Source organism: Microcebus murinus, chromosome 7, assembly GCF_040939455.1.
Source record: "Microcebus murinus isolate Inina chromosome 7, M.murinus_Inina_mat1.0, whole genome shotgun sequence".
NCBI classification, from domain to species: domain Eukaryota; kingdom Metazoa; phylum Chordata; class Mammalia; order Primates; family Cheirogaleidae; genus Microcebus; species Microcebus murinus.
In genome coordinates, this window is record NC_134110.1 from 21,260,464 (window position 1) to 21,288,144 (window position 27,681).

Below are 27,681 nucleotides of genomic sequence, written 5' to 3' on the forward strand. Positions count from 1 at the left end.
CGTCGGGCCACTGGTCAGGCATCTAACCTTGTCAAGACGCATACAGATTTTGTGCGCCGGCCTCCACGTGGAGTGACCCCACGCTCCCTGTCTGAGCGATGGCGGGAGCGTGATTTGCACGCGATGACGTTGAGCGAGCTCCTCCCTCCTGCGGGTTTGAGAAACAGACAGCCGCACTCCCCCTCACACACGTCCCCTTGTGTGTCCCCTCTCGCTCCAGGAAGACGCGGCCAGGATCTGGATTTCGCGCGGGCGAGTTCACTCTTGTCCCTGGAGACCTGACGAGAAGGAAGGCCGTGCCGGAGGTCATTCTTCCATCCCGTCCCCTCGGGCCTGCTGCGGGCATTCCGGTATCGGTGAGCCGCGTGTTCTGAAGTGTGACTCAGTTTCCTCGGGGCACCATGAGCTCCTAGTGACAGGGAGAGCCCGGCGATGCCGGCCGGCCGCGAGGCTGGCGCCTGCCTGTGGTGCCGCTCTCCATGCTGGAGCGCCGTGGGTGGGCTCTCCCCGGGGTGACGGAAAGCTGAGTTGAGCGGTGTGTGCCCCCTGTCTGGGGCTCAGGGCCCCCTGGCGAAAATGTGCCTGGTTCGAAGGTGACTTAACAAGGCGCAGTGGATGTCCTTGGAGCGTGAACATACTGGGTGAGGGCGCCACGTCTTTGGGCTGAGGTCCAGCAACGGGACCATGCCTGGCACACACACCGGAGGCCGTTGAGTGGGCCCGGTGGCAGTAACGCCAGGGACTAGGCTTGGGGGTACGTTATCTGAAAGCTACATGGTTGCATCGACCAGGGGGGAGTGACTGGTGCATGCGTGTTCTCTGAATGTCAACGTGTGGGGTACAGTGGAAGCTCTCTGAGCGTTTGGGTGGCAGGAGTGCCTACGATCCCCGTGTCCCTTGCGGTTTGGGCGTCACCGAACGCCACGGCGGGGCCTCCGTGGTGAACAGGGCCAGCACGTCTTTGTCCCGTGCACGGGATGGTTGACGGGGAAGGAGGATCCCGGTAGCGCCCTGGGGTAGTGACCGAACCGTGGTCAGTTCGTCTGGGCCACTTGGGTGTCTGAGAGTCCTTCGAGGGTTGGAGCGATTCCTAGGTAGTGCCAGGAATGGCTTGACACGAAGCCTGTGAGGCCTTCGTGACCCGAAGAGCCATCGTGGGCTTCTGTCTCCCTGACGTGGGGGCCGCTCGTTGAGCTGAGCATCGTGCAACGTCAGAAACGCCCGAGAGGGGCGACGAGAAAGCTTAAGAGTGCTTTACGCACGGGAGTCATAGCGATCGGAGGATAGGCAGCCTTGTCTTTGGTCGTCGTCCCCCGGCCTCGGGAGACAGCCACTGTGGCCTGGGCCCCTTACCTTTGCCGATGGGAATTTGGAAAAGGAACACGCGCGGTCCCCGTATGCCCACACGTGTGATCTCTTGCCGCAGGACGCAGTGGAGTGAGACCTGGGCTCCTTTCCGGGGGATGAATTTCTCCTCTCCCCTGTGTGCCGATGTCAGGGAAGCCTACGGGGGAGCAGTTCCGGCCGCCATCCCCAGAGTCCCGTGGGAATCCCCTCCTACGGTAAGGGTCCTGTCCCACGGTCACCGCGGTGCCTGGTTGGGGTGGGGATGGGACGGTGACTCCGCGTGGAGGCGGGGCCCTGACCGTGCTAGCCCGGCACGGGGGCCGGTCATGGCTTGTGACGCCGGTCTCCCTGGTGGGAGAGGGTGGCTCGGCGAGTCCCAGGGTGACAGAGAGCCGAGTGCTCAGTGTCGGACCCGTATCTGGGGCCCCAGGTCCCTTTCGCACGCGTGCCTGGATCGATGATGTCTAAAAAAAAATGGAAACTTTTGAAATCTGAACAAAATGAGTGAGGACTCGAGCTGAGGTCCAGCACGGGGATCGCCACGCTACCAGGGTGGAGGGAGCTCAGTCAGCACAGCTAGGGGTGTGTGGCAAGGCCTGTGATGTTCGGAGAGCTAAAATGCTCACGCGCTTTGAAGCGAATTGCTTGGGTGGTGGTGTGTCCAGGCCCAGTTGGTGGCTTGGGGTAGCATGGAAACCCTTTGAGGGCGTGGCCGGTGGCTTCCTTACCGCCCCCTCCCGAGACCCCGGGGAAGTGAGCGGGAATTGGCGATTCCCCCTGGGAAATCAGTGCGCCTTCCCATGAGCCCTTCTCCCACCTGGCCGAGCTGGCCAGGGGCTCCGATGGGTGGTCGATCTCTGTTTTCTCAGGAGGGCAAATTGAAAGGTATGGCCCACATGCAGGGACGGGACCCCGCTTTATTTCCTGGTCCCTTTCGCCTACGTGAAAGCACTCGCGTGGAGATCGAAGAGCAGACGCCCCCTGTGGAATCTTAGCGATCTTTCTTATCAAAGACCGGGCTGGCCACCCAGCCAGCCACGGGATACGGCGTGCTCGACCCTTGTGGGTTCCCTCATCCACCCAGCAAGCCCTTTGGAGCCTACGGCTGAGCCGGCTCCAGCCGCGCGCAGCGTCCGTCATTTCGGAAAGAAAGCGACGTGGCTCTACGTTTCAAATGCTGAACTTCCCACGTGGGTGGCAGTGGCCAGCCTCCCGGGTCCTCGGTGGGTTTCCATGGTCTTTGAGGTGATGATGAATGATGACGCAGCGGGTGTGCCAGGGAGACCTTGAGTCAGGGGCCTCGGGACAAGGCATTTCTATGCCATGCTCGTGGGCGATGTGAGCGTAATGCCTCTGGTGTTCCACGTGGCCAGACAGACGTGGAACGTGAAATCCTAAGAGCGCTTGCAAGGAGAGGTTCCATTCGGCAAATTGTGTTTCCCCTTGTACTCTGCAGATCGTGCTGTACGCGATCGCGGGGGCGTTCGCCGGCGGAGTGGGGAAGTGCTGGTCTGTCCACGTGCGGTGGCCCGCCTACGCGGGCGGGACCACCAGAAGTCACTCCCCAGGTAACGTCCGGTTTTGAGCGGACTGAGGTTTGCGGGCCCAGCTAGTTCCCTGTGAGCAAAAACGCGGGACGTGCTCAGTTTGGCGGGTGGGTTGTTCCCCACGGGGAGGTTGTGGGCGTCGGGCCACTGGTCAGGCATCTAACCTTGTCAAGACGCATACAGATTTTGTGCGCCGGCCTCCACGTGGAGTGACCCCACGCTCCCTGTCTGAGCGATGGCGGGAGCGTGATTTGCACGCGATGACGTTGAGCGAGCTCCTCCCTCCTGCGGGTTTGAGAAACAGACAGCCGCACTCCCCCTCACACACGTCCCCTTGTGTGTCCCCTCTCGCTCCAGGAAGACGCGGCCAGGATCTGGATTTCGCGCGGGCGAGTTCACTCTTGTCCCTGGAGACCTGACGAGAAGGAAGGCCGTGCCGGAGGTCATTCTTCCATCCCGTCCCCTCGGGCCTGCTGCGGGCATTCCGGTATCGGTGAGCCGCGTGTTCTGAAGTGTGACTCAGTTTCCTCGGGGCACCATGAGCTCCTAGTGACAGGGAGAGCCCGGCGATGCCGGCCGGCCGCGAGGCTGGCGCCTGCCTGTGGTGCCGCTCTCCATGCTGGAGCGCCGTGGGTGGGCTCTCCCCGGGGTGACGGAAAGCTGAGTTGAGCGGTGTGTGCCCCCTGTCTGGGGCTCAGGGCCCCCTGGCGAAAATGTGCCTGGTTCGAAGGTGACTTAACAAGGCGCAGTGGATGTCCTTGGAGCGTGAACATACTGGGTGAGGGCGCCACGTCTTTGGGCTGAGGTCCAGCAACGGGACCATGCCTGGCACACACACCGGAGGCCGTTGAGTGGGCCCGGTGGCAGTAACGCCAGGGACTAGGCTTGGGGGTACGTTATCTGAAAGCTACATGGTTGCATCGACCAGGGGGGAGTGACTGGTGCATGCGTGTTCTCTGAATGTCAACGTGTGGGGTACAGTGGAAGCTCTCTGAGCGTTTGGGTGGCAGGAGTGCCTACGATCCCCGTGTCCCTTGCGGTTTGGGCGTCACCGAACGCCACGGCGGGGCCTCCGTGGTGAACAGGGCCAGCACGTCTTTGTCCCGTGCACGGGATGGTTGACGGGGAAGGAGGATCCCGGTAGCGCCCTGGGGTAGTGACCGAACCGTGGTCAGTTCGTCTGGGCCACTTGGGTGTCTGAGAGTCCTTCGAGGGTTGGAGCGATTCCTAGGTAGTGCCAGGAATGGCTTGACACGAAGCCTGTGAGGCCTTCGTGACCCGAAGAGCCATCGTGGGCTTCTGTCTCCCTGACGTGGGGGCCGCTCGTTGAGCTGAGCATCGTGCAACGTCAGAAACGCCCGAGAGGGGCGACGAGAAAGCTTAAGAGTGCTTTACGCACGGGAGTCATAGCGATCGGAGGATAGGCAGCCTTGTCTTTGGTCGTCGTCCCCCGGCCTCGGGAGACAGCCACTGTGGCCTGGGCCCCTTACCTTTGCCGATGGGAATTTGGAAAAGGAACACGCGCGGTCCCCGTATGCCCACACGTGTGATCTCTTGCCGCAGGACGCAGTGGAGTGAGACCTGGGCTCCTTTCCGGGGGATGAATTTCTCCTCTCCCCTGTGTGCCGATGTCAGGGAAGCCTACGGGGGAGCAGTTCCGGCCGCCATCCCCAGAGTCCCGTGGGAATCCCCTCCTACGGTAAGGGTCCTGTCCCACGGTCACCGCGGTGCCTGGTTGGGGTGGGGATGGGACGGTGACTCCGCGTGGAGGCGGGGCCCTGACCGTGCTAGCCCGGCACGGGGGCCGGTCATGGCTTGTGACGCCGGTCTCCCTGGTGGGAGAGGGTGGCTCGGCGAGTCCCAGGGTGACAGAGAGCCGAGTGCTCAGTGTCGGACCCGTATCTGGGGCCCCAGGTCCCTTTCGCACGCGTGCCTGGATCGATGATGTCTAAAAAAAAATGGAAACTTTTGAAATCTGAACAAAATGAGTGAGGACTCGAGCTGAGGTCCAGCACGGGGATCGCCACGCTACCAGGGTGGAGGGAGCTCAGTCAGCACAGCTAGGGGTGTGTGGCAAGGCCTGTGATGTTCGGAGAGCTAAAATGCTCACGCGCTTTGAAGCGAATTGCTTGGGTGGTGGTGTGTCCAGGCCCAGTTGGTGGCTTGGGGTAGCATGGAAACCCTTTGAGGGCGTGGCCGGTGGCTTCCTTACCGCCCCCTCCCCAGACCCCGGGGAAGTGAGCGGGAATTGGCGATTCCCCCTGGGAAATCAGTGCGCCTTCCCATGAGCGCTTCTCCCACCTGGCCGAGCTGGCCAGGGGCTCCGATGGGTGGTCGATCTCTGTTTTCTCAGGAGGGCAAATTGAAAGGTATGGCCCACATGCAGGGACGGGACCCCGCTTTATTTCCTGGTCCCTTTCGCCTACGTGAAAGCACTCGCGTGGAGATCGAAGAGCAGACGCCCCCTGTGGAATCTTAGCGATCTTTCTTATCAAAGACCGGGCTGGCCACCCAGCCAGCCACGGGATACGGCGTGCTCGACCCTTGTGGGTTCCCTCATCCACCCAGCAAGCCCTTTGGAGCCTACGGCTGAGCCGGCTCCAGCCGCGCGCAGCGTCCGTCATTTCGGAAAGAAAGCGACGTGGCTCTACGTTTCAAATGCTGAACTTCCCACGTGGGTGGCAGTGGCCAGCCTCCCGGGTCCTCGGTGGGTTTCCATGGTCTTTGAGGTGATGATGAATGATGACGCAGCGGGTGTGCCAGGGAGACCTTGAGTCAGGGGCCTCGGGACAAGGCATTTCTATGCCATGCTCGTGGGCGATGTGAGCGTAATGCCTCTGGTGTTCCACGTGGCCAGACAGACGTGGAACGTGAAATCCTAAGAGCGCTTGCAAGGAGAGGTTCCATTCGGCAAATTGTGTTTCCCCTTGTACTCTGCAGATCGTGCTGTACGCGATCGCGGGGGCGTTCGCCGGCGGAGTGGGGAAGTGCTGGTCTGTCCACGTGCGGTGGCCCGCCTACGCGGGCGGGACCACCAGAAGTCACTCCCGAGGTAACGTCCGGTTTTGAGCGGACTGAGGTTTGCGGGCCCAGCTAGTTCCCTGTGAGCAAAAACGCGGGACGTGCTCAGTTTGGAGGGTGGGTTGTTCCCCACGGGGAGGTTGTGGGCGTCGGGCCACTGGTCAGGCATCTAACCTTGTCAAGACGCATACAGATTTTGTGCGCCGGCCTCCACGTGGAGTGACCCCACGCTCCCTGTCTGAGCGATGGCGGGAGCGTGATTTGCACGCGATGACGTTGAGCGAGCTCCTCCCTCCTGCGGGTTTGAGAAACAGACAGCCGCACTCCCCCTCACACACGTCCCCTTGTGTGTCCCCTCTCGCTCCAGGAAGACGCGGCCAGGATCTGGATTTCGCGCGGGCGAGTTCACTCTTGTCCCTGGAGACCTGACGAGAAGGAAGGCCGTGCCGGAGGTCATTCTTCCATCCCGTCCCCTCGGGCCTGCTGTGGGCATTCCGGTATCGGTGAGCCGCGTGTTCTGAAGTGTGACTCAGTTTCCTCGGGGCACCATGAGCGCCTAGTGACAGGGAGAGCCCGGCGATGCCGGCCGGCCGCGAGGCTGGCGCCTGCCTGTGGTGCCGCTCTCCATGCTGGAGCGCCGTGGGTGGGCTCTCCCCGGGGTGACGGAAAGCTGAGTTGAGCGGTGTGTGCCCCCTGTCTGGGGCTCAGGGCCCCCTGGCGAAAATGTGCCTGGTTCGAAGGTGACTTAACAAGGCGCAGTGGATGTCCTTGGAGCGTGAACATACTGGGTGAGGGCGCCACGTCTTTGGGCTGAGGTCCAGCAACGGGACCATGCCTGGCACACACACCGGAGGCCGTTGAGTGGGCCCGGTGGCAGTAACGCCAGGGACTAGGCTTGGGGGTACGTTATCTGAAAGCTACATGGTTGCATCGACCAGGGGGGAGTGACTGGTGCATGCGTGTTCTCTGAATGTCAACGTGTGGGGTACAGTGGAAGCTCTCTGAGCGTTTGGGTGGCAGGAGTGCCTACGATCCCCGTGTCCCTTGCGGTTTGGGCGTCACCGAACGCCACGGCGGGGCCTCCGTGGTGAACAGGGCCAGCACGTCTTTGTCCCGTGCACGGGATGGTTGACGGGGAAGGAGGATCCCGGTAGCGCCCTGGGGTAGTGACCGAACCGTGGTCAGTTCGTCTGGGCCACTTGGGTGTCTGAGAGTCCTTCGAGGGTTGGAGCGATTCCTAGGTAGTGCCAGGAATGGCTTGACACGAAGCCTGTGAGGCCTTCGTGACCCGAAGAGCCATCGTGGGCTTCTGTCTCCCTGACGTGGGGGCCGCTCGTTGAGCTGAGCATCGTGCAACGTCAGAAACGCCCGAGAGGGGCGACGAGAAAGCTTAAGAGTGCTTTACGCACGGGAGTCATAGCGATCGGAGGATAGGCAGCCTTGTCTTTGGTCGTCGTCCCCCGGCCTCGGGAGACAGCCACTGTGGCCTGGGCCCCTTACCTTTGCCGATGGGAATTTGGAAAAGGAACACGCGCGGTCCCCGTATGCCCACACGTGTGATCTCTTGCCGCAGGACGCAGTGGAGTGAGACCTGGGCTCCTTTCCGGGGGATGAATTTCTCCTCTCCCCTGTGTGCCGATGTCAGGGAAGCCTACGGGGGAGCAGTTCCGGCCGCCATCCCCAGAGTCCCGTGGGAATCCCCTCCTACGGTAAGGGTCCTGTCCCACGGTCACCGCGGTGCCTGGTTGGGGTGGGGATGGGACGGTGACTCCGCGTGGAGGCGGGGCCCTGACCGTGCTAGCCCGGCACGGGGGCCGGTCATGGCTTGTGACGCCGGTCTCCCTGGTGGGAGAGGGTGGCTCGGCGAGTCCCAGGGTGACAGAGAGCCGAGTGCTCAGTGTCGGACCCGTATCTGGGGCCCCAGGTCCCTTTCGCACGCGTGCCTGGATCGATGATGTCTAAAAAAAAATGGAAACTTTTGAAATCTGAACAAAATGAGTGAGGACTCGAGCTGAGGTCCAGCACGGGGATCGCCACGCTACCAGGGTGGAGGGAGCTCAGTCAGCACAGCTAGGGGTGTGTGGCAAGGCCTGTGATGTTCGGAGAGCTAAAATGCTCACGCGCTTTGAAGCGAATTGCTTGGGTGGTGGTGTGTCCAGGCCCAGTTGGTGGCTTGGGGTAGCATGGAAACCCTTTGAGGGCGTGGCCGGTGGCTTCCTTACCGCCCCCTCCCCAGACCCCGGGGAAGTGAGCGGGAATTGGCGATTCCCCCTGGGAAATCAGTGCGCCTTCCCATGAGCGCTTCTCCCACCTGGCCGAGCTGGCCAGGGGCTCCGATGGGTGGTCGATCTCTGTTTTCTCAGGAGGGCAAATTGAAAGGTATGGCCCACATGCAGGGACGGGACCCCGCTTTATTTCCTGGTCCCTTTCGCCTACGTGAAAGCACTCGCGTGGAGATCGAAGAGCAGACGCCCCCTGTGGAATCTTAGCGATCTTTCTTATCAAAGACCGGGCTGGCCACCCAGCCAGCCACGGGATACGGCGTGCTCGACCCTTGTGGGTTCCCTCATCCACCCAGCAAGCCCTTTGGAGCCTACGGCTGAGCCGGCTCCAGCCGCGCGCAGCGTCCGTCATTTCGGAAAGAAAGCGACGTGGCTCTACGTTTCAAATGCTGAACTTCCCACGTGGGTGGCAGTGGCCAGCCTCCCGGGTCCTCGGTGGGTTTCCATGGTCTTTGAGGTGATGATGAATGATGACGCAGCGGGTGTGCCAGGGAGACCTTGAGTCAGGGGCCTCGGGACAAGGCATTTCTATGCCATGCTCGTGGGCGATGTGAGCGTAATGCCTCTGGTGTTCCACGTGGCCAGACAGACGTGGAACGTGAAATCCTAAGAGCGCTTGCAAGGAGAGGTTCCATTCGGCAAATTGTGTTTCCCCTTGTACTCTGCAGATCGTGCTGTACGCGATCGCGGGGGCGTTCGCCGGCGGAGTGGGGAAGTGCTGGTCTGTCCACGTGCGGTGGCCCGCCTACGCGGGCGGGACCACCAGAAGTCACTCCCGAGGTAACGTCCGGTTTTGAGCGGACTGAGGTTTGCGGGCCCAGCTAGTTCCCTGTGAGCAAAAACGCGGGACGTGCTCAGTTTGGAGGGTGGGTTGTTCCCCACGGGGAGGTTGTGGGCGTCGGGCCACTGGTCAGGCATCTAACCTTGTCAAGACGCATACAGATTTTGTGCGCCGGCCTCCACGTGGAGTGACCCCACGCTCCCTGTCTGAGCGATGGCGGGAGCGTGATTTGCACGCGATGACGTTGAGCGAGCTCCTCCCTCCTGCGGGTTTGAGAAACAGACAGCCGCACTCCCCCTCACACACGTCCCCTTGTGTGTCCCCTCTCGCTCCAGGAAGACGCGGCCAGGATCTGGATTTCGCGCGGGCGAGTTCACTCTTGTCCCTGGAGACCTGACGAGAAGGAAGGCCGTGCCGGAGGTCATTCTTCCATCCCGTCCCCTCGGGCCTGCTGCGGGCATTCCGGTATCGGTGAGCCGCGTGTTCTGAAGTGTGACTCAGTTTCCTCGGGGCACCATGAGCGCCTAGTGACAGGGAGAGCCCGGCGATGCCGGCCGGCCGCGAGGCTGGCGCCTGCCTGTGGTGCCGCTCTCCATGCTGGAGCGCCGTGGGTGGGCTCTCCCCGGGGTGACGGAAAGCTGAGTTGAGCGGTGTGTGCCCCCTGTCTGGGGCTCAGGGCCCCCTGGCGAAAATGTGCCTGGTTCGAAGGTGACTTAACAAGGCGCAGTGGATGTCCTTGGAGCGTGAACATACTGGGTGAGGGCGCCACGTCTTTGGGCTGAGGTCCAGCAACGGGACCATGCCTGGCACACACACCGGAGGCCGTTGAGTGGGCCCGGTGGCAGTAACGCCAGGGACTAGGCTTGGGGGTACGTTATCTGAAAGCTACATGGTTGCATCGACCAGGGGGGAGTGACTGGTGCATGCGTGTTCTCTGAATGTCAACGTGTGGGGTACAGTGGAAGCTCTCTGAGCGTTTGGGTGGCAGGAGTGCCTACGATCCCCGTGTCCCTTGCGGTTTGGGCGTCACCGAACGCCACGGCGGGGCCTCCGTGGTGAACAGGGCCAGCACGTCTTTGTCCCGTGCACGGGATGGTTGACGGGGAAGGAGGATCCCGGTAGCGCCCTGGGGTAGTGACCGAACCGTGGTCAGTTCGTCTGGGCCACTTGGGTGTCTGAGAGTCCTTCGAGGGTTGGAGCGATTCCTAGGTAGTGCCAGGAATGGCTTGACACGAAGCCTGTGAGGCCTTCGTGACCCGAAGAGCCATCGTGGGCTTCTGTCTCCCTGACGTGGGGGCCGCTCGTTGAGCTGAGCATCGTGCAACGTCAGAAACGCCCGAGAGGGGCGACGAGAAAGCTTAAGAGTGCTTTACGCACGGGAGTCATAGCGATCGGAGGATAGGCAGCCTTGTCTTTGGTCGTCGTCCCCCGGCCTCGGGAGACAGCCACTGTGGCCTGGGCCCCTTACCTTTGCCGATGGGAATTTGGAAAAGGAACACGCGCGGTCCCCGTATGCCCACACGTGTGATCTCTTGCCGCAGGACGCAGTGGAGTGAGACCTGGGCTCCTTTCCGGGGGATGAATTTCTCCTCTCCCCTGTGTGCCGATGTCAGGGAAGCCTACGGGGGAGCAGTTCCGGCCGCCATCCCCAGAGTCCCGTGGGAATCCCCTCCTACGGTAAGGGTCCTGTCCCACGGTCACCGCGGTGCCTGGTTGGGGTGGGGATGGGACGGTGACTCCGCGTGGAGGCGGGGCCCTGACCGTGCTAGCCCGGCACGGGGGCCGGTCATGGCTTGTGACGCCGGTCTCCCTGGTGGGAGAGGGTGGCTCGGCGAGTCCCAGGGTGACAGAGAGCCGAGTGCTCAGTGTCGGACCCGTATCTGGGGCCCCAGGTCCCTTTCGCACGCGTGCCTGGATCGATGATGTCTAAAAAAAAATGGAAACTTTTGAAATCTGAACAAAATGAGTGAGGACTCGAGCTGAGGTCCAGCACGGGGATCGCCACGCTACCAGGGTGGAGGGAGCTCAGTCAGCACAGCTAGGGGTGTGTGGCAAGGCCTGTGATGTTCGGAGAGCTAAAATGCTCACGCGCTTTGAAGCGAATTGCTTGGGTGGTGGTGTGTCCAGGCCCAGTTGGTGGCTTGGGGTAGCATGGAAACCCTTTGAGGGCGTGGCCGGTGGCTTCCTTACCGCCCCCTCCCCAGACCCCGGGGAAGTGAGCGGGAATTGGCGATTCCCCCTGGGAAATCAGTGCGCCTTCCCATGAGCGCTTCTCCCACCTGGCCGAGCTGGCCAGGGGCTCCGATGGGTGGTCGATCTCTGTTTTCTCAGGAGGGCAAATTGAAAGGTATGGCCCACATGCAGGGACGGGACCCCGCTTTATTTCCTGGTCCCTTTCGCCTACGTGAAAGCACTCGCGTGGAGATCGAAGAGCAGACGCCCCCTGTGGAATCTTAGCGATCTTTCTTATCAAAGACCGGGCTGGCCACCCAGCCAGCCACGGGATACGGCGTGCTCGACCCTTGTGGGTTCCCTCATCCACCCAGCAAGCCCTTTGGAGCCTACGGCTGAGCCGGCTCCAGCCGCGCGCAGCGTCCGTCATTTCGGAAAGAAAGCGACGTGGCTCTACGTTTCAAATGCTGAACTTCCCACGTGGGTGGCAGTGGCCAGCCTCCCGGGTCCTCGGTGGGTTTCCATGGTCTTTGAGGTGATGATGAATGATGACGCAGCGGGTGTGCCAGGGAGACCTTGAGTCAGGGGCCTCGGGACAAGGCATTTCTATGCCATGCTCGTGGGCGATGTGAGCGTAATGCCTCTGGTGTTCCACGTGGCCAGACAGACGTGGAACGTGAAATCCTAAGAGCGCTTGCAAGGAGAGGTTCCATTCGGCAAATTGTGTTTCCCCTTGTACTCTGCAGATCGTGCTGTACGCGATCGCGGGGGCGTTCGCCGGCGGAGTGGGGAAGTGCTGGTCTGTCCACGTGCGGTGGCCCGCCTACGCGGGCGGGACCACCAGAAGTCACTCCCGAGGTAACGTCCGGTTTTGAGCGGACTGAGGTTTGCGGGCCCAGCTAGTTCCCTGTGAGCAAAAACGCGGGACGTGCTCAGTTTGGAGGGTGGGTTGTTCCCCACGGGGAGGTTGTGGGCGTCGGGCCACTGGTCAGGCATCTAACCTTGTCAAGACGCATACAGATTTTGTGCGCCGGCCTCCACGTGGAGTGACCCCACGCTCCCTGTCTGAGCGATGGCGGGAGCGTGATTTGCACGCGATGACGTTGAGCGAGCTCCTCCCTCCTGCGGGTTTGAGAAACAGACAGCCGCACTCCCCCTCACACACGTCCCCTTGTGTGTCCCCTCTCGCTCCAGGAAGACGCGGCCAGGATCTGGATTTCGCGCGGGCGAGTTCACTCTTGTCCCTGGAGACCTGACGAGAAGGAAGGCCGTGCCGGAGGTCATTCTTCCATCCCGTCCCCTCGGGCCTGCTGCGGGCATTCCGGTATCGGTGAGCCGCGTGTTCTGAAGTGTGACTCAGTTTCCTCGGGGCACCATGAGCGCCTAGTGACAGGGAGAGCCCGGCGATGCCGGCCGGCCGCGAGGCTGGCGCCTGCCTGTGGTGCCGCTCTCCATGCTGGAGCGCCGTGGGTGGGCTCTCCCCGGGGTGACGGAAAGCTGAGTTGAGCGGTGTGTGCCCCCTGTCTGGGGCTCAGGGCCCCCTGGCGAAAATGTGCCTGGTTCGAAGGTGACTTAACAAGGCGCAGTGGATGTCCTTGGAGCGTGAACATACTGGGTGAGGGCGCCACGTCTTTGGGCTGAGGTCCAGCAACGGGACCATGCCTGGCACACACACCGGAGGCCGTTGAGTGGGCCCGGTGGCAGTAACGCCAGGGACTAGGCTTGGGGGTACGTTATCTGAAAGCTACATGGTTGCATCGACCAGGGGGGAGTGACTGGTGCATGCGTGTTCTCTGAATGTCAACGTGTGGGGTACAGTGGAAGCTCTCTGAGCGTTTGGGTGGCAGGAGTGCCTACGATCCCCGTGTCCCTTGCGGTTTGGGCGTCACCGAACGCCACGGCGGGGCCTCCGTGGTGAACAGGGCCAGCACGTCTTTGTCCCGTGCACGGGATGGTTGACGGGGAAGGAGGATCCCGGTAGCGCCCTGGGGTAGTGACCGAACCGTGGTCAGTTCGTCTGGGCCACTTGGGTGTCTGAGAGTCCTTCGAGGGTTGGAGCGATTCCTAGGTAGTGCCAGGAATGGCTTGACACGAAGCCTGTGAGGCCTTCGTGACCCGAAGAGCCATCGTGGGCTTCTGTCTCCCTGACGTGGGGGCCGCTCGTTGAGCTGAGCATCGTGCAACGTCAGAAACGCCCGAGAGGGGCGACGAGAAAGCTTAAGAGTGCTTTACGCACGGGAGTCATAGCGATCGGAGGATAGGCAGCCTTGTCTTTGGTCGTCGTCCCCCGGCCTCGGGAGACAGCCACTGTGGCCTGGGCCCCTTACCTTTGCCGATGGGAATTTGGAAAAGGAACACGCGCGGTCCCCGTATGCCCACACGTGTGATCTCTTGCCGCAGGACGCAGTGGAGTGAGACCTGGGCTCCTTTCCGGGGGATGAATTTCTCCTCTCCCCTGTGTGCCGATGTCAGGGAAGCCTACGGGGGAGCAGTTCCGGCCGCCATCCCCAGAGTCCCGTGGGAATCCCCTCCTACGGTAAGGGTCCTGTCCCACGGTCACCGCGGTGCCTGGTTGGGGTGGGGATGGGACGGTGACTCCGCGTGGAGGCGGGGCCCTGACCGTGCTAGCCCGGCACGGGGGCCGGTCATGGCTTGTGACGCCGGTCTCCCTGGTGGGAGAGGGTGGCTCGGCGAGTCCCAGGGTGACAGAGAGCCGAGTGCTCAGTGTCGGACCCGTATCTGGGGCCCCAGGTCCCTTTCGCACGCGTGCCTGGATCGATGATGTCTAAAAAAAAATGGAAACTTTTGAAATCTGAACAAAATGAGTGAGGACTCGAGCTGAGGTCCAGCACGGGGATCGCCACGCTACCAGGGTGGAGGGAGCTCAGTCAGCACAGCTAGGGGTGTGTGGCAAGGCCTGTGATGTTCGGAGAGCTAAAATGCTCACGCGCTTTGAAGCGAATTGCTTGGGTGGTGGTGTGTCCAGGCCCAGTTGGTGGCTTGGGGTAGCATGGAAACCCTTTGAGGGCGTGGCCGGTGGCTTCCTTACCGCCCCCTCCCGAGACCCCGGGGAAGTGAGCGGGAATTGGCGATTCCCCCTGGGAAATCAGTGCGCCTTCCCATGAGCCCTTCTCCCACCTGGCCGAGCTGGCCAGGGGCTCCGATGGGTGGTCGATCTCTGTTTTCTCAGGAGGGCAAATTGAAAGGTATGGCCCACATGCAGGGACGGGACCCCGCTTTATTTCCTGGTCCCTTTCGCCTACGTGAAAGCACTCGCGTGGAGATCGAAGAGCAGACGCCCCCTGTGGAATCTTAGCGATCTTTCTTATCAAAGACCGGGCTGGCCACCCAGCCAGCCACGGGATACGGCGTGCTCGACCCTTGTGGGTTCCCTCATCCACCCAGCAAGCCCTTTGGAGCCTACGGCTGAGCCGGCTCCAGCCGCGCGCAGCGTCCGTCATTTCGGAAAGAAAGCGACGTGGCTCTACGTTTCAAATGCTGAACTTCCCACGTGGGTGGCAGTGGCCAGCCTCCCGGGTCCTCGGTGGGTTTCCATGGTCTTTGAGGTGATGATGAATGATGACGCAGCGGGTGTGCCAGGGAGACCTTGAGTCAGGGGCCTCGGGACAAGGCATTTCTATGCCATGCTCGTGGGCGATGTGAGCGTAATGCCTCTGGTGTTCCACGTGGCCAGACAGACGTGGAACGTGAAATCCTAAGAGCGCTTGCAAGGAGAGGTTCCATTCGGCAAATTGTGTTTCCCCTTGTACTCTGCAGATCGTGCTGTACGCGATCGCGGGGGCGTTCGCCGGCGGAGTGGGGAAGTGCTGGTCTGTCCACGTGCGGTGGCCCGCCTACGCGGGCGGGACCACCAGAAGTCACTCCCGAGGTAACGTCCGGTTTTGAGCGGACTGAGGTTTGCGGGCCCAGCTAGTTCCCTGTGAGCAAAAACGCGGGACGTGCTCAGTTTGGAGGGTGGGTTGTTCCCCACGGGGAGGTTGTGGGCGTCGGGCCACTGGTCAGGCATCTAACCTTGTCAAGACGCATACAGATTTTGTGCGCCGGCCTCCACGTGGAGTGACCCCACGCTCCCTGTCTGAGCGATGGCGGGAGCGTGATTTGCACGCGATGACGTTGAGCGAGCTCCTCCCTCCTGCGGGTTTGAGAAACAGACAGCCGCACTCCCCCTCACACACGTCCCCTTGTGTGTCCCCTCTCGCTCCAGGAAGACGCGGCCAGGATCTGGATTTCGCGCGGGCGAGTTCACTCTTGTCCCTGGAGACCTGACGAGAAGGAAGGCCGTGCCGGAGGTCATTCTTCCATCCCGTCCCCTCGGGCCTGCTGCGGGCATTCCGGTATCGGTGAGCCGCGTGTTCTGAAGTGTGACTCAGTTTCCTCGGGGCACCATGAGCGCCTAGTGACAGGGAGAGCCCGGCGATGCCGGCCGGCCGCGAGGCTGGCGCCTGCCTGTGGTGCCGCTCTCCATGCTGGAGCGCCGTGGGTGGGCTCTCCCCGGGGTGACGGAAAGCTGAGTTGAGCGGTGTGTGCCCCCTGTCTGGGGCTCAGGGCCCCCTGGCGAAAATGTGCCTGGTTCGAAGGTGACTTAACAAGGCGCAGTGGATGTCCTTGGAGCGTGAACATACTGGGTGAGGGCGCCACGTCTTTGGGCTGAGGTCCAGCAACGGGACCATGCCTGGCACACACACCGGAGGCCGTTGAGTGGGCCCGGTGGCAGTAACGCCAGGGACTAGGCTTGGGGGTACGTTATCTGAAAGCTACATGGTTGCATCGACCAGGGGGGAGTGACTGGTGCATGCGTGTTCTCTGAATGTCAACGTGTGGGGTACAGTGGAAGCTCTCTGAGCGTTTGGGTGGCAGGAGTGCCTACGATCCCCGTGTCCCTTGCGGTTTGGGCGTCACCGAACGCCACGGCGGGGCCTCCGTGGTGAACAGGGCCAGCACGTCTTTGTCCCGTGCACGGGATGGTTGACGGGGAAGGAGGATCCCGGTAGCGCCCTGGGGTAGTGACCGAACCGTGGTCAGTTCGTCTGGGCCACTTGGGTGTCTGAGAGTCCTTCGAGGGTTGGAGCGATTCCTAGGTAGTGCCAGGAATGGCTTGACACGAAGCCTGTGAGGCCTTCGTGACCCGAAGAGCCATCGTGGGCTTCTGTCTCCCTGACGTGGGGGCCGCTCGTTGAGCTGAGCATCGTGCAACGTCAGAAACGCCCGAGAGGGGCGACGAGAAAGCTTAAGAGTGCTTTACGCACGGGAGTCATAGCGATCGGAGGATAGGCAGCCTTGTCTTTGGTCGTCGTCCCCCGGCCTCGGGAGACAGCCACTGTGGCCTGGGCCCCTTACCTTTGCCGATGGGAATTTGGAAAAGGAACACGCGCGGTCCCCGTATGCCCACACGTGTGATCTCTTGCCGCAGGACGCAGTGGAGTGAGACCTGGGCTCCTTTCCGGGGGATGAATTTCTCCTCTCCCCTGTGTGCCGATGTCAGGGAAGCCTACGGGGGAGCAGTTCCGGCCGCCATCCCCAGAGTCCCGTGGGAATCCCCTCCTACGGTAAGGGTCCTGTCCCACGGTCACCGCGGTGCCTGGTTGGGGTGGGGATGGGACGGTGACTCCGCGTGGAGGCGGGGCCCTGACCGTGCTAGCCCGGCACGGGGGCCGGTCATGGCTTGTGACGCCGGTCTCCCTGGTGGGAGAGGGTGGCTCGGCGAGTCCCAGGGTGACAGAGAGCCGAGTGCTCAGTGTCGGACCCGTATCTGGGGCCCCAGGTCCCTTTCGCACGCGTGCCTGGATCGATGATGTCTAAAAAAAAATGGAAACTTTTGAAATCTGAACAAAATGAGTGAGGACTCGAGCTGAGGTCCAGCACGGGGATCGCCACGCTACCAGGGTGGAGGGAGCTCAGTCAGCACAGCTAGGGGTGTGTGGCAAGGCCTGTGATGTTCGGAGAGCTAAAATGCTCACGCGCTTTGAAGCGAATTGCTTGGGTGGTGGTGTGTCCAGGCCCAGTTGGTGGCTTGGGGTAGCATGGAAACCCTTTGAGGGCGTGGCCGGTGGCTTCCTTACCGCCCCCTCCCCAGACCCCGGGGAAGTGAGCGGGAATTGGCGATTCCCCCTGGGAAATCAGTGCGCCTTCCCATGAGCGCTTCTCCCACCTGGCCGAGCTGGCCAGGGGCTCCGATGGGTGGTCGATCTCTGTTTTCTCAGGAGGGCAAATTGAAAGGTATGGCCCACATGCAGGGACGGGACCCCGCTTTATTTCCTGGTCCCTTTCGCCTACGTGAAAGCACTCGCGTGGAGATCGAAGAGCAGACGCCCCCTGTGGAATCTTAGCGATCTTTCTTATCAAAGACCGGGCTGGCCACCCAGCCAGCCACGGGATACGGCGTGCTCGACCCTTGTGGGTTCCCTCATCCACCCAGCAAGCCCTTTGGAGCCTACGGCTGAGCCGGCTCCAGCCGCGCGCAGCGTCCGTCATTTCGGAAAGAAAGCGACGTGGCTCTACGTTTCAAATGCTGAACTTCCCACGTGGGTGGCAGTGGCCAGCCTCCCGGGTCCTCGGTGGGTTTCCATGGTCTTTGAGGTGATGATGAATGATGACGCAGCGGGTGTGCCAGGGAGACCTTGAGTCAGGGGCCTCGGGACAAGGCATTTCTATGCCATGCTCGTGGGCGATGTGAGCGTAATGCCTCTGGTGTTCCACGTGGCCAGACAGACGTGGAACGTGAAATCCTAAGAGCGCTTGCAAGGAGAGGTTCCATTCGGCAAATTGTGTTTCCCCTTGTACTCTGCAGATCGTGCTGTACGCGATCGCGGGGGCGTTCGCCGGCGGAGTGGGGAAGTGCTGGTCTGTCCACGTGCGGTGGCCCGCCTACGCGGGCGGGACCACCAGAAGTCACTCCCCAGGTAACGTCCGGTTTTGAGCGGACTGAGGTTTGCGGGCCCAGCTAGTTCCCTGTGAGCAAAAACGCGGGACGTGCTCAGTTTGGAGGGTGGGTTGTTCCCCACGGGGAGGTTGTGGGCGTCGGGCCACTGGTCAGGCATCTAACCTTGTCAAGACGCATACAGATTTTGTGCGCCGGCCTCCACGTGGAGTGACCCCACGCTCCCTGTCTGAGCGATGGCGGGAGCGTGATTTGCACGCGATGACGTTGAGCGAGCTCCTCCCTCCTGCGGGTTTGAGAAACAGACAGCCGCACTCCCCCTCACACACGTCCCCTTGTGTGTCCCCTCTCGCTCCAGGAAGACGCGGCCAGGATCTGGATTTCGCGCGGGCGAGTTCACTCTTGTCCCTGGAGACCTGACGAGAAGGAAGGCCGTGCCGGAGGTCATTCTTCCATCCCGTCCCCTCGGGCCTGCTGCGGGCATTCCGGTATCGGTGAGCCGTGTGTTCTGAAGTGTGACTCAGTTTCCTCGGGGCACCGTGAACTCCTAGTGACAGGGAGAGCCCGGCAATTTTGGTTCCTCTCGAGGCTGGCGCCTGGTTGCGTAGATCGCCACTAGACTTGGCACCTGGTCATGGTCGATTCCCTGAAGAATTTACGGTTTCCAAGGCATGAAATTTCTCTTTGGATTGGCCATCATAGCCACAGGGTGACCTCACATCTCTAGCAGCCAGGGTTTACGAGAATCTCTAAAGACAGGATGGGCTAGTGTCAGCCTGCCTCTGGGTCCCAAACTTGGTGCTTTAGGCCGTGCCATCTAGGGCCTTTATCACCTGTGTCCCCTGAGTACTTCTTGTTGACGATGGAATATATAGTCATTTCTTGACCATCCATGGATCATTTTTTCTCACGCTGAGGTTATGTGTTCCCTGTGGTGCCTGTCATACACACGTAAAGTCAGTCACTAACCAGGAGACCAATCATATGGGTTTGCTTTTCTCAGAGGTTCCTGGGTGTTGTGCATATGTTACTCTTTTGCTCAGGGATATTCAGCGTTCCATGCCTGGGCATGGCTCTACCAAAATGAAAACACGGATAGCTGCAAGTGCGTCAACATGTCACCCCTCCATGGGAATTGTTGAGTATTCTTTGTGAATCTCCTCCAAGGATTGTTTAGCTTTGGCAAGACGTGCCATGGTGGCCTCAGGTGGCTGAGATTGCAAAGGGTTGCTGTGGCCAGATGCCCGGGCATTTGAGCAGATGGCTCTTGTTTCTTGGCAGGCTATGATCCAGGCATGGGGTGGGATGGTTGATTCCAGAGGGTATTTGAGCAGATTACTGCCATACAAACACCCTAAAGGCAGGGTTGTGGGTTTCACAGGCCGAGGCCCGAGGTCACTGATCCTGGTAGCCATTGAGAGGAATCGATTCATGGCAGCACCTAATGCCCCCAGCCTGGCCGTCCTGCCTCTTTAACTTTGAAAGCTCTTGGCGTGTTTTGGTGCATGGCATTACAAAACCCTCGTTTGTGACATCTGTGTAGAACCCTGGCCTGAAAAGGTGTGTGTTTTTAACTACTCCATTGTCCACAGTTGTCCAGGTTGTTTTGCCATTCCTCCTTTGGTTCTGCCTGGTGAAATTTTTCAGCGGGGCAACACACACACAGCACAGTCTTTGGATTATGTTTGGAGGCCAGGCATTATTGGGGGGCATTGCTGTCAGAGATCTGTGGTCTTCTCAGCCCCCAGGTATTTAATGGAGTTGACCCTCTGTGTTTATATCTCTTCTCGGGGACTCTGATGTGAGGCAAGCATCCCACAAGGAAGCCGAAAAGTGGAGGTAGACATGATCCTCCTCTGTTCCAGAAACAGAGGCCCGGAGAGAAACCCGTGGTGTAAATTCTTTTGGTCCAAGAGCCTGTATGTCCATACCCTTCAGAAAGAGTTTGACCTAGAAACTGTCCCCACTTAAAAATTTCTGAGAATTTGTTAGATTCCCTTTCGTGAGAAAAGGGCGTATTTGTAGAGGGTGAGGAACCGGAGGCGTTGGGTGGCATGTTTGGCGGGGCAACTGGTGGTCTCTTATTCCATATGCAGCAGATGCCACAGTAAATGAGGGCATGCATGTTACATGGTGGGGCAGCCGATTCCTGGTCAGCTGTTGGACCTAGGGGATGGCTGCAAAGCCAGCGTGCCATTGGTGTATGGAGTGGACCCGCTGTGAGGAAGCGGAGCAGAGCCACAGGCCCAGGCGCTCTGGGGTTTGTATCCACGCAAAAGGGGAGGCAAACTAAGCTTAGCTGCAGGGTCTGGGTCTGGAACGTGCATCACATTGGCCTTTCACCCTGTGTCCCTATCTGCCGTTCTGAAGCACACCGGTGTTTCTTGTGAACTTCCCTAGATTGTGTTGCGATGGAAGGAATGGCAGCGGTCTCTAGGGAAGAGCTCAGCACAGTGGCATCCCTGGAAATGTGAAGAGCTCCCATACCCGTGAGGCACGGGATCCTGTGGGTTGTGTCGGCAAGGTGAGCGTCTCTTTCCCACGGCACCCATTTATTCCTAAAGCACAGGGGTGAAAAATGTGCCTGGATCGATGATGACTTCCACATATGCATTCCTTGGAAAGCTGAACAAAATGAGTGAAAACTCTATACCGTCATCCTCATCGAACTGAGGTCCAGCACATTACTGCCACAGCAACGGTAAGAGAGGGATGGTTTCCGTGTGTTCCTGTGGCTGACACCTCTGGTTTAGTCTGGGCTTGGGACCTGATCCTGGTCGAATCCCTTGGCAGATTTTGGATTCCAGGCCAGGGGATTGACCTCAGTTAGCCAGGGCGAGACAGCACGCCTCTGGCGCCCAGGGCTTTGCGAGTATGCCTGCACACAGGAAGAGCTAGTGTTAGCCTGCCTCTGAGTCTCAAACTTGGTGCTTGAGTCCGTGCCACCAGGGCCTTCAGCCCCCAAGTACTTCTGGTTGGCGATAGAGCAGACGAGTCCTTCTGGTTGTTGATACAGCAGAAGGCCATGCCTTGGCCATCCTTGGGTCATTTTTCTCTTTGCCTGTGGTGATGTAGTCCCTGTGGTGACTGGGCAGACTCAGGGCCTGGCAGTCACGAGCTGAGAGACCACACAGGTTTTCTGTTGGGTGAGGTGCCGGGGGTGAGTGTGTACGTGTTGTTCGTGTTTGTTCGCGGATATTCAGAGTTCCATTCCTGGGTATGTCTCCCACAAAATGAAAGGGAGGAGAGTTGTAGGTGTGTTGACATTTCACCCCTCCATGGGAATTCTTGGGTGACCTTTGTTATATCATCCAGGGATTGTTTGGCTTTGGTAGGACGTGCCATCGTGTCCTCCGGTGGCTGAGATGGCAAAGGGACGCTGTGTCCACCTGCCTAGGCATTTGAGCAGATGGCTGTTGTTTCCTGGCAGGCTGTGATCTAGGCTTGGAGTAGGATGGCTGATTCCAGGGGTTATTTGAGCAGATTACTGGCATACAAACACCCTAAAGTGATGGTCGTGTATTTCGCAGGCTGAGGACCATGGTCACTGATCCTGTTAGCCATGGAGGGGAGTTGGTTCACAGCAGCGCCTGATCGCCCCAGCCTCGCCGTTCTGCCTCTTTAACTTTGGAAGCACTTGGGTTGTTTGGGTGCATGGCATTACAAAACTCTAGTGTGTGACATCTGTGTATAACCCTGGCCTGAGAAGGTGTGTGTGTTTAACTACTGCAATATTCACAGTTGTCCAGGTTATTTTGCTATTCCTCCTTACTTCTGTCTGGTGAAATTTTGCAGCGGGGCAACACATACACGGCACACTCTGTGGATTATTTTTGGACATCCAGGCATGATTGAGGGGCAGGGCCGGCAGTGATCTGCAGTCTTTTCGGCCCCCAGGAATTAGACAGAATTAACCCTCTGTGTGTATGTATCTTCTCAGGGTTCTGGGAGAGAGTCAAGCGTCTCTCAAGGAATCCAACAGACGGAGGTGGACGTGATCCTCCTCTGTTCCGAAGAGGACCGCAGGACCGCAGAGAAACCTGTGATGTAAATTCTTTGTGGCACAGGAGCTCGAATGTCCCTGCTCTGTATAGAGAGTTTCACCCAGAAACTGTCCCCATTGAAACATTTCTGAAATTAACTTAGATTCCCTTTCGTGAGAGAAGCCCGTCATTGTAGGGAGTGAAGAACTGGAGGCGTTGCGTGGCATCTTTGGGTGTGGCAGTTGGGTGGTGGCGGCCTCTTGTTCCATATGCAGCAGTTGCCACAATAGATGAGGGCATAGGAATTACACGGTGGGGCAGCCAATTATGGGACAGCTGCTGGTCCTAAAGGATGGCCCCAAGGCCAGCGTGTGCCGTGGTGTATGGAGTGCACCCACCGTGAGGAAGCGGTAAAGGGAAAGGTTTTGTGGATTCCAGGCCCTATTCGGTGCCATTCATCCGGAGGTGTCTGTCTTCTCCCAAAGCCAGTGGAGGTCAGAGTATTCCTGGTCAGGTGCACAGTGAACCAGGGATTTTTTTAATGGCCTTGCAGGCACCAAAGCAAGGGGGTAGGTAGATGGCATTCCTCAAAGCGTCAGTGCTCTTTGGTGTGCTGATTCACTGCAGGGGATAGGTACAGGCCTCATACATGTATGACCCTAATGCTTCTATTTATCTGTCTTGAAGTGGTGAAGCCAAGGAAGCCTAGACTTTTACCAGATATACAGCCATAGGGGAGGCAATGCCATTTCCCTTCAGATCTGGCTTTCCGGGACCCTTCTGAACGACGATTGTGTTTCTTCTACTCTGAGCCGGTAGCACTGTCATGGAAGGAACGCCAATGGCCATGTCAGACCTCGTTGTCATTCTGAGATCCCCTTGAAGTCAACGGAGCCCATGGACACGTGTGTCGTGGGAAAATGGACCACCGGACGTGAAAGTAAGCGTCTCCGCCCCAAGACACACAGTTTCTTATGTTGCAGGGCCACAGAATGTGCCTGGATTGATGATGACTGCCAAATACACATTCCTTGGAAAGCTGAACAAAATGAGTGAAAACTCTATACCGTCGTTCTCAACGGACTGAGGTCCAGCACGCTTCTCTGACAGGGAATAGAGAGAGAGGGTTGACTCCCTGACACTTATCGATGTGGGTGGTACCGTGGGGAGATTAGGGAGTGGTCTTCATGGTGGGTGGGAGTGCCCACGGAGCATTTAGAAGTCCAAGGCCAGGGGACAGCTTGTTGGAATGACTGTGGCCTGCTGCGTAGGGCTTGCACACCGCCAGTTATCTTTGGCACGTGAGAGTGTGGGTGGCACGGTTAGAAGTAGCCGGTAGCCTTCCTGGGAGCATAAAGGGTGGTCCTTGAAGTGATGCCACTTAGTTGCCCCATCCCCCAGTGTAAGAGAGGTCCTCGTGGTCAGGAAGAGAGCACAAGGCCACACCTCTGCCATCCTTTGGCTAGAATTTGTCAGTGGCCGAGGATCTTGGTGTGTGCATGGTGGTTGGGTAGAATCCTTGTCAGGCAGCATTGGTAAGTGGGGTCCAGCGTTTCTTATTGGTGGGGGGAGTCCTGAGAAGGACTTTGTGTTGAGCTCCTACATCAAGAGTTGTCATCCAAGTTGCCAGGCCAGCGATGAGTCTCGCAGAGCGAAAAGGGGCACGGAGTGCCACGTGTACAACCTGTGACCCCGTTGGAGGGGAGTTGGTTTTGCGAGTCTTCTTTGGGCGTGAAATGGTGGACAAAGGGTTTCAAATGCTACACTGACCCCAGGGTGCTGGCAGTGGGATACCATGGCGTGTTGCACGTGAGTTCAGGTGTGCACATTGTGTAGGTTTCTTGAAGGAGTCCCCTCCCGACCCTGACTGGGATTTTTGTGTCCATGTGGCACTTGCGGCTCGCGTTGGTCCAGATTTCCTCACAGACATAGGTGCGTATGGCACTGGCAGGAGTTCCTTGCTCCCCGTTTTCGTTAGTGGTTAAAGGGAAGGTTTTCCTTGGACTTTCCAGATAACCGTTGCCTGCACACTCCCCAGACACCTTAGCACACTTCAGGTTGGGGCGAGCCTGGGAGTCCTAAGGTCGACGTGACACATGTGTGGCCCCACTGAGGAAATATGTCATTTTTTCCTGTTGTCAGGTCATTTTGCCATCTTTTCTGGTGTCCCTCTTTGGGCAACAGTGATCATGTTTTCGGTGGCGATAGTGTCCCCTGGCCACAAGTGAATCGGGAGGCGGATTTGAGAGGCAACATGGAGGCTGTGTTTAGAGGCAATGTCCTGAAGTTGTTCAAAACTGTGGGCCTCCGGGTGTTAGAAGCCCAGCAGTACTGAGCCTGTCTGGCTTTCATGGTGGTACTTGAGTTGCCCCTGTGCAGCAGGCAACTGGGTCGATGTAGATTCCTGATGTGACGTTTCTCCTATGGATAGGATTTTAAAGGGTGTCGCCCTAAAAAGGCCTAGATGCCAGGAGAACACCACCCTTTGTGTAGGAAGTAAGAGCTTGCCTCTGAAACCGGCCTGGTGGAAGTACGCCAGTGTTGTTTGTGTTGTCCGAGGGCCAAGGATTTGTCTTTTGAGTAAGGAGAGTCAGCCCAAAGCTGGGTGTGGAATTCGTCCTTCTGGAAAACCTTGGAGATGGGAACAGAGGAACATCCTTTGTATGTGACTGAGAGCCACAGTCCCAGGCGCTCCGGGTTGTGGGTCCACGCAAAGGGGAGGCACACTAAGCTTAGCTGTAGGGTCTGGGTCCGGAACGTGCATCACATTGGCCTTTCACCCTGTGTCCCTATCTGCCGTTCTGAAGCGCACCCGTGTTTCTTCTGAACTTCCCTAGATGGTGTTGCGATGGAAGGAACGACAGCGTTCTCTAGGGAAGAGCTCAGCACAGTGGCGTCCCTGGAAATGTGAAGAGCTCCCATACCCGTGAGGCACGGGATCCTGTAGGTGCTGTCAGCAAGGTGAGCGTCTCTTTCCCACGGCACCCATTTATTCCTAAAGCACAGGGGTGAAAAATGTGCCTGGATCGATGATGACTTCCACAAATGCATTCCTTGGAAAGCTGAACAAAATGAGTGAAAACTCTATACCGTCATCCTCATCGAACTGAGGTCCAGCACATTACTGCCACAGCAACGGTAAGAGAGGGATGGCTTCCGTGTGTTCCTGTGGCTGACACCTCTGGTTTAGTCTGGGCTTGGGACCTGGTCCTGGTCGAATCCCTGGGCAGTTTTTGGATTCCAGGCCAGGGGATTGACCTCAGTTAGCCAGGGCGAGACAGCACGCCTCTGGCGCCCAGGGCTTTGCGAGTATGCCTGCACACAGGAAGAGCTAGTGTTAGCCTGCCTCTGAGTCCCAAACTTGGTGCTTGAGTCCGTGCCACCAGGGCCTTCAGCCCCCAAGTACTTCTGGTTGGCGATAGAGCAGACGAGTCCTTCTGGTTGTTGATACAGCAGAAGGCCATGCCTTGGCCATCCTTGGGTCATTTTTCTCTTTGCCTGTGGTGATGTAGTCCCTGTGGTGACTGGGCAGACTCAGGGCCCGGCAGTCACCAGCTGGGAGACCACGCGGGTTTTCTGTTCGCTGAGGTGCTTGTTGTGAGTGTGTACGTGTTGCTCGTGTATGTTCGCGGATATTCAGAGTTCCATTCCTGGGTATGTCTCCCACAAAACGAAAGAGAGGAGAGCTGCAGGTGTGTTGACATGTCACCCCTCCGTGGGAATTCTTGAGTGACTTTTGTGAATATCTTCCAGGGATTGTTTGGCTTTGGCAGCATGTTCCATGGTGGCCTCCGGTGGCTGAGGTGGCAAAGGGACGCTGTGTCCACATGCCTGGGCATTTGAGCAGATGGCTGTTGTTTCCTGGCAGGCTGTGATCCAGGCATGGAGTGGGATGGCTGATTCCAGGGGTTATTTGAGCAGATTATTGGCATACAAACACCCTAAAGTGAGGGTTGTGTGTTTCGCAGGCCGAGGCCCATGGTCACTGATCCTGTTTGTCATTGACGGGAGTCGGTTCATTTCAACGCCTGATGCCCCCAGCCTGGCCGTCCTTCCTCTTTAACTTTGGAAGCTCTTGGTGTCTCCTACATGTATGACCGTCATGATCCTGTTTATGTGTCTATGAAGCGGTGAAGCCATGGAAGCCTAGACTTATACCAGATATACGTCCATAGGCGACACAATGCCATTTCCCTTCAGGTCTTGCTAGCCGGGCCCCTTCTGAAGGACACCTGTGTTTCTTCTACTCTGGGCAGGTGGCGCTGTCATGAAAGGAACCCCAATGGCCTCGTGGGACATCGTTGCTGTTCTGAGATCCCCAGGAAGACCACGGAGCCCATGGACATGTGTGTTGTGGGAAAATGGACCACTGGACATGAAAGTAAGCATCTCCGCCCCCAAACACACTGATTTTCCTATGGTGCAGGGCCACAGAATGTGCCTGGATTGATGATGACTGCCAAATACACATTCCTTGGAAAGCTGAACAAAATGAGTGAAAACTCTATACCGTTGTCCTCATCGAACTGAGGTCCAGCACACTGCTCTAACAGGGAATAGAGAGAGAGGGTTGACCTCCTGCCACTTTTCCATGTGGGTGGCACCGTGGGGTCAGTGGGAGATTAGAAAGTGGTCTTTATCACGGGAAGGAGTGCCCATGGAGCACTTGGAAGTCCCAAGGCCAGGGGATAGCTTGTTGCAATGACTGTGGCCTGTCGGGTTATCCTTGCACACTGCCAGTTGTCTATGGAACGTGAGTGTGCGGCTAGCACTGTGAAAGATAACCGGTAGCCTGCCTGCTAGGGGTAAAGGGTGGTCCTTGAGGTGATTCCATTTAGTCACCCCATCCCCCAGTGGAAGAGAGGTCCTCATGGTCAGGAAGAGAGTACAAGGCCACACCTCTGCCATCCTTTGGCTGGAATTTGTCAGTTGCCGAGAATCTTGGCGTGTGCATGGTGGTTGGGCAGAATCCTTGGCAGGCTGCATTGGGGAAGGTGGGTCCAGCAGTTTTTATTGGTTCGGGGAGTCCTGAGAATGTCTTGGTTTTGAGCTCCTACATACAGAGTGGTCATCCAGGGTGCAGGGCCGGCGATGACTGGTGCCGATGAAAATGGGCGGAGTGCCACGAGTACAATATGTGACCCCATTCTTGGGGAGTGTGTTTTGTGAGTCTTCTTTGCACGTGGAATGGTGGTCAAAGGGTTTCAAATACTACACTGACCCCAGGGTGCTGGCAGTGGGATGTCATGGCGTGTGACACGTGAGGTCAGGTGTGCACATTGTGTATGTCTCTTCAAGGAGTCCCCTCTGGACCCACACTGGGATTTTTGTGTCCATGTGGCACTTGGGGCTCATGTTGGTCTGAATTTCCTTTCAGCCATAGGCGCGTATGGTACAGGCAGGAGTTCCTTGCCACCCTTTTTCACTGGTGGTTATGGGAAGGTTTTCCTTGGACTTTCCGGATGACCGTTGCCTGCACACTTCCCAGACACCTCAGTGCACTTGGGGTTGGGGAGAGCATGGCAGTCCTGAGGTCGATGTGACACATGTGTGGCCCCACTGAGGAAATATGTCATTTTTTCCTATTGTCAGGTCATTTTCCCATCTTTGCCGGTATTCCTCTTTGGGCAACAATGATCGTGTTGTCGGG

The 27,681-nt window shown here is 58.7% G+C and overlaps 1 long non-coding RNA gene, 4 other non-coding genes and 6 pseudogenes across 19 annotated transcripts in view; all 11 read left to right on the forward strand.

The window, feature by feature from the left end:
• The first annotated feature begins 1,798 nt into the window (after positions 1-1,798).
• On the forward strand, positions 1,799-1,873 carry LOC142872196 (uncharacterized; annotated as a pseudogene).
• Positions 1,874-4,829: 2,956 nt separating this feature from the next.
• LOC142872197 (uncharacterized) lies at positions 4,830-4,904 on the forward strand (annotated as a pseudogene).
• A 2,956-nt stretch (positions 4,905-7,860) lies between these two features.
• LOC142872198 (uncharacterized) lies at positions 7,861-7,935 on the forward strand (annotated as a pseudogene).
• Positions 7,936-10,891: 2,956 nt separating this feature from the next.
• On the forward strand, positions 10,892-10,966 carry LOC142872199 (uncharacterized; annotated as a pseudogene).
• Positions 10,967-13,922: 2,956 nt separating this feature from the next.
• On the forward strand, positions 13,923-13,997 carry LOC142872200 (uncharacterized; annotated as a pseudogene).
• A 2,956-nt stretch (positions 13,998-16,953) lies between these two features.
• On the forward strand, positions 16,954-17,028 carry LOC142872201 (uncharacterized; annotated as a pseudogene).
• A 1,064-nt stretch (positions 17,029-18,092) lies between these two features.
• Positions 18,093-27,681, forward strand: part of LOC142871910 (uncharacterized) — a 28,439-nt gene continuing 18,850 nt past the window's right edge. For 8 of the 15 annotated variants that reach the window (XR_012920109.1, XR_012920111.1, XR_012920114.1 and 5 more), the window contains exons 1-4: positions 18,093-18,542; positions 20,449-23,119; positions 24,869-24,992; positions 26,288-26,412. This is a non-coding gene — a long non-coding RNA (uncharacterized LOC142871910). Of the gene's footprint in view, positions 18,543-20,448; positions 23,120-24,868; positions 26,123-26,287; positions 26,413-27,681 lie in introns of all 15 variants that reach the window. The other 7 variants (XR_012920115.1, XR_012920110.1, XR_012920121.1 and 4 more) reach the window with 7 other exon arrangements.
• Positions 20,635-20,726, forward strand: LOC142872173 (small nucleolar RNA SNORD116). The gene has a single exon (XR_012920413.1). It is a non-coding gene; the product is annotated as a small nucleolar RNA SNORD116 (small nucleolar RNA).
• On the forward strand, positions 23,032-23,123 carry LOC142872178 (small nucleolar RNA SNORD116). The gene has a single exon (XR_012920418.1). It is a non-coding gene; the product is annotated as a small nucleolar RNA SNORD116 (small nucleolar RNA).
• Positions 25,055-25,146, forward strand: LOC142872174 (small nucleolar RNA SNORD116). The gene has a single exon (XR_012920414.1). It is a non-coding gene; the product is annotated as a small nucleolar RNA SNORD116 (small nucleolar RNA).
• LOC142872177 (small nucleolar RNA SNORD116) lies at positions 26,475-26,566 on the forward strand. Its single transcript, XR_012920417.1, has one exon. It is a non-coding gene; the product is annotated as a small nucleolar RNA SNORD116 (small nucleolar RNA).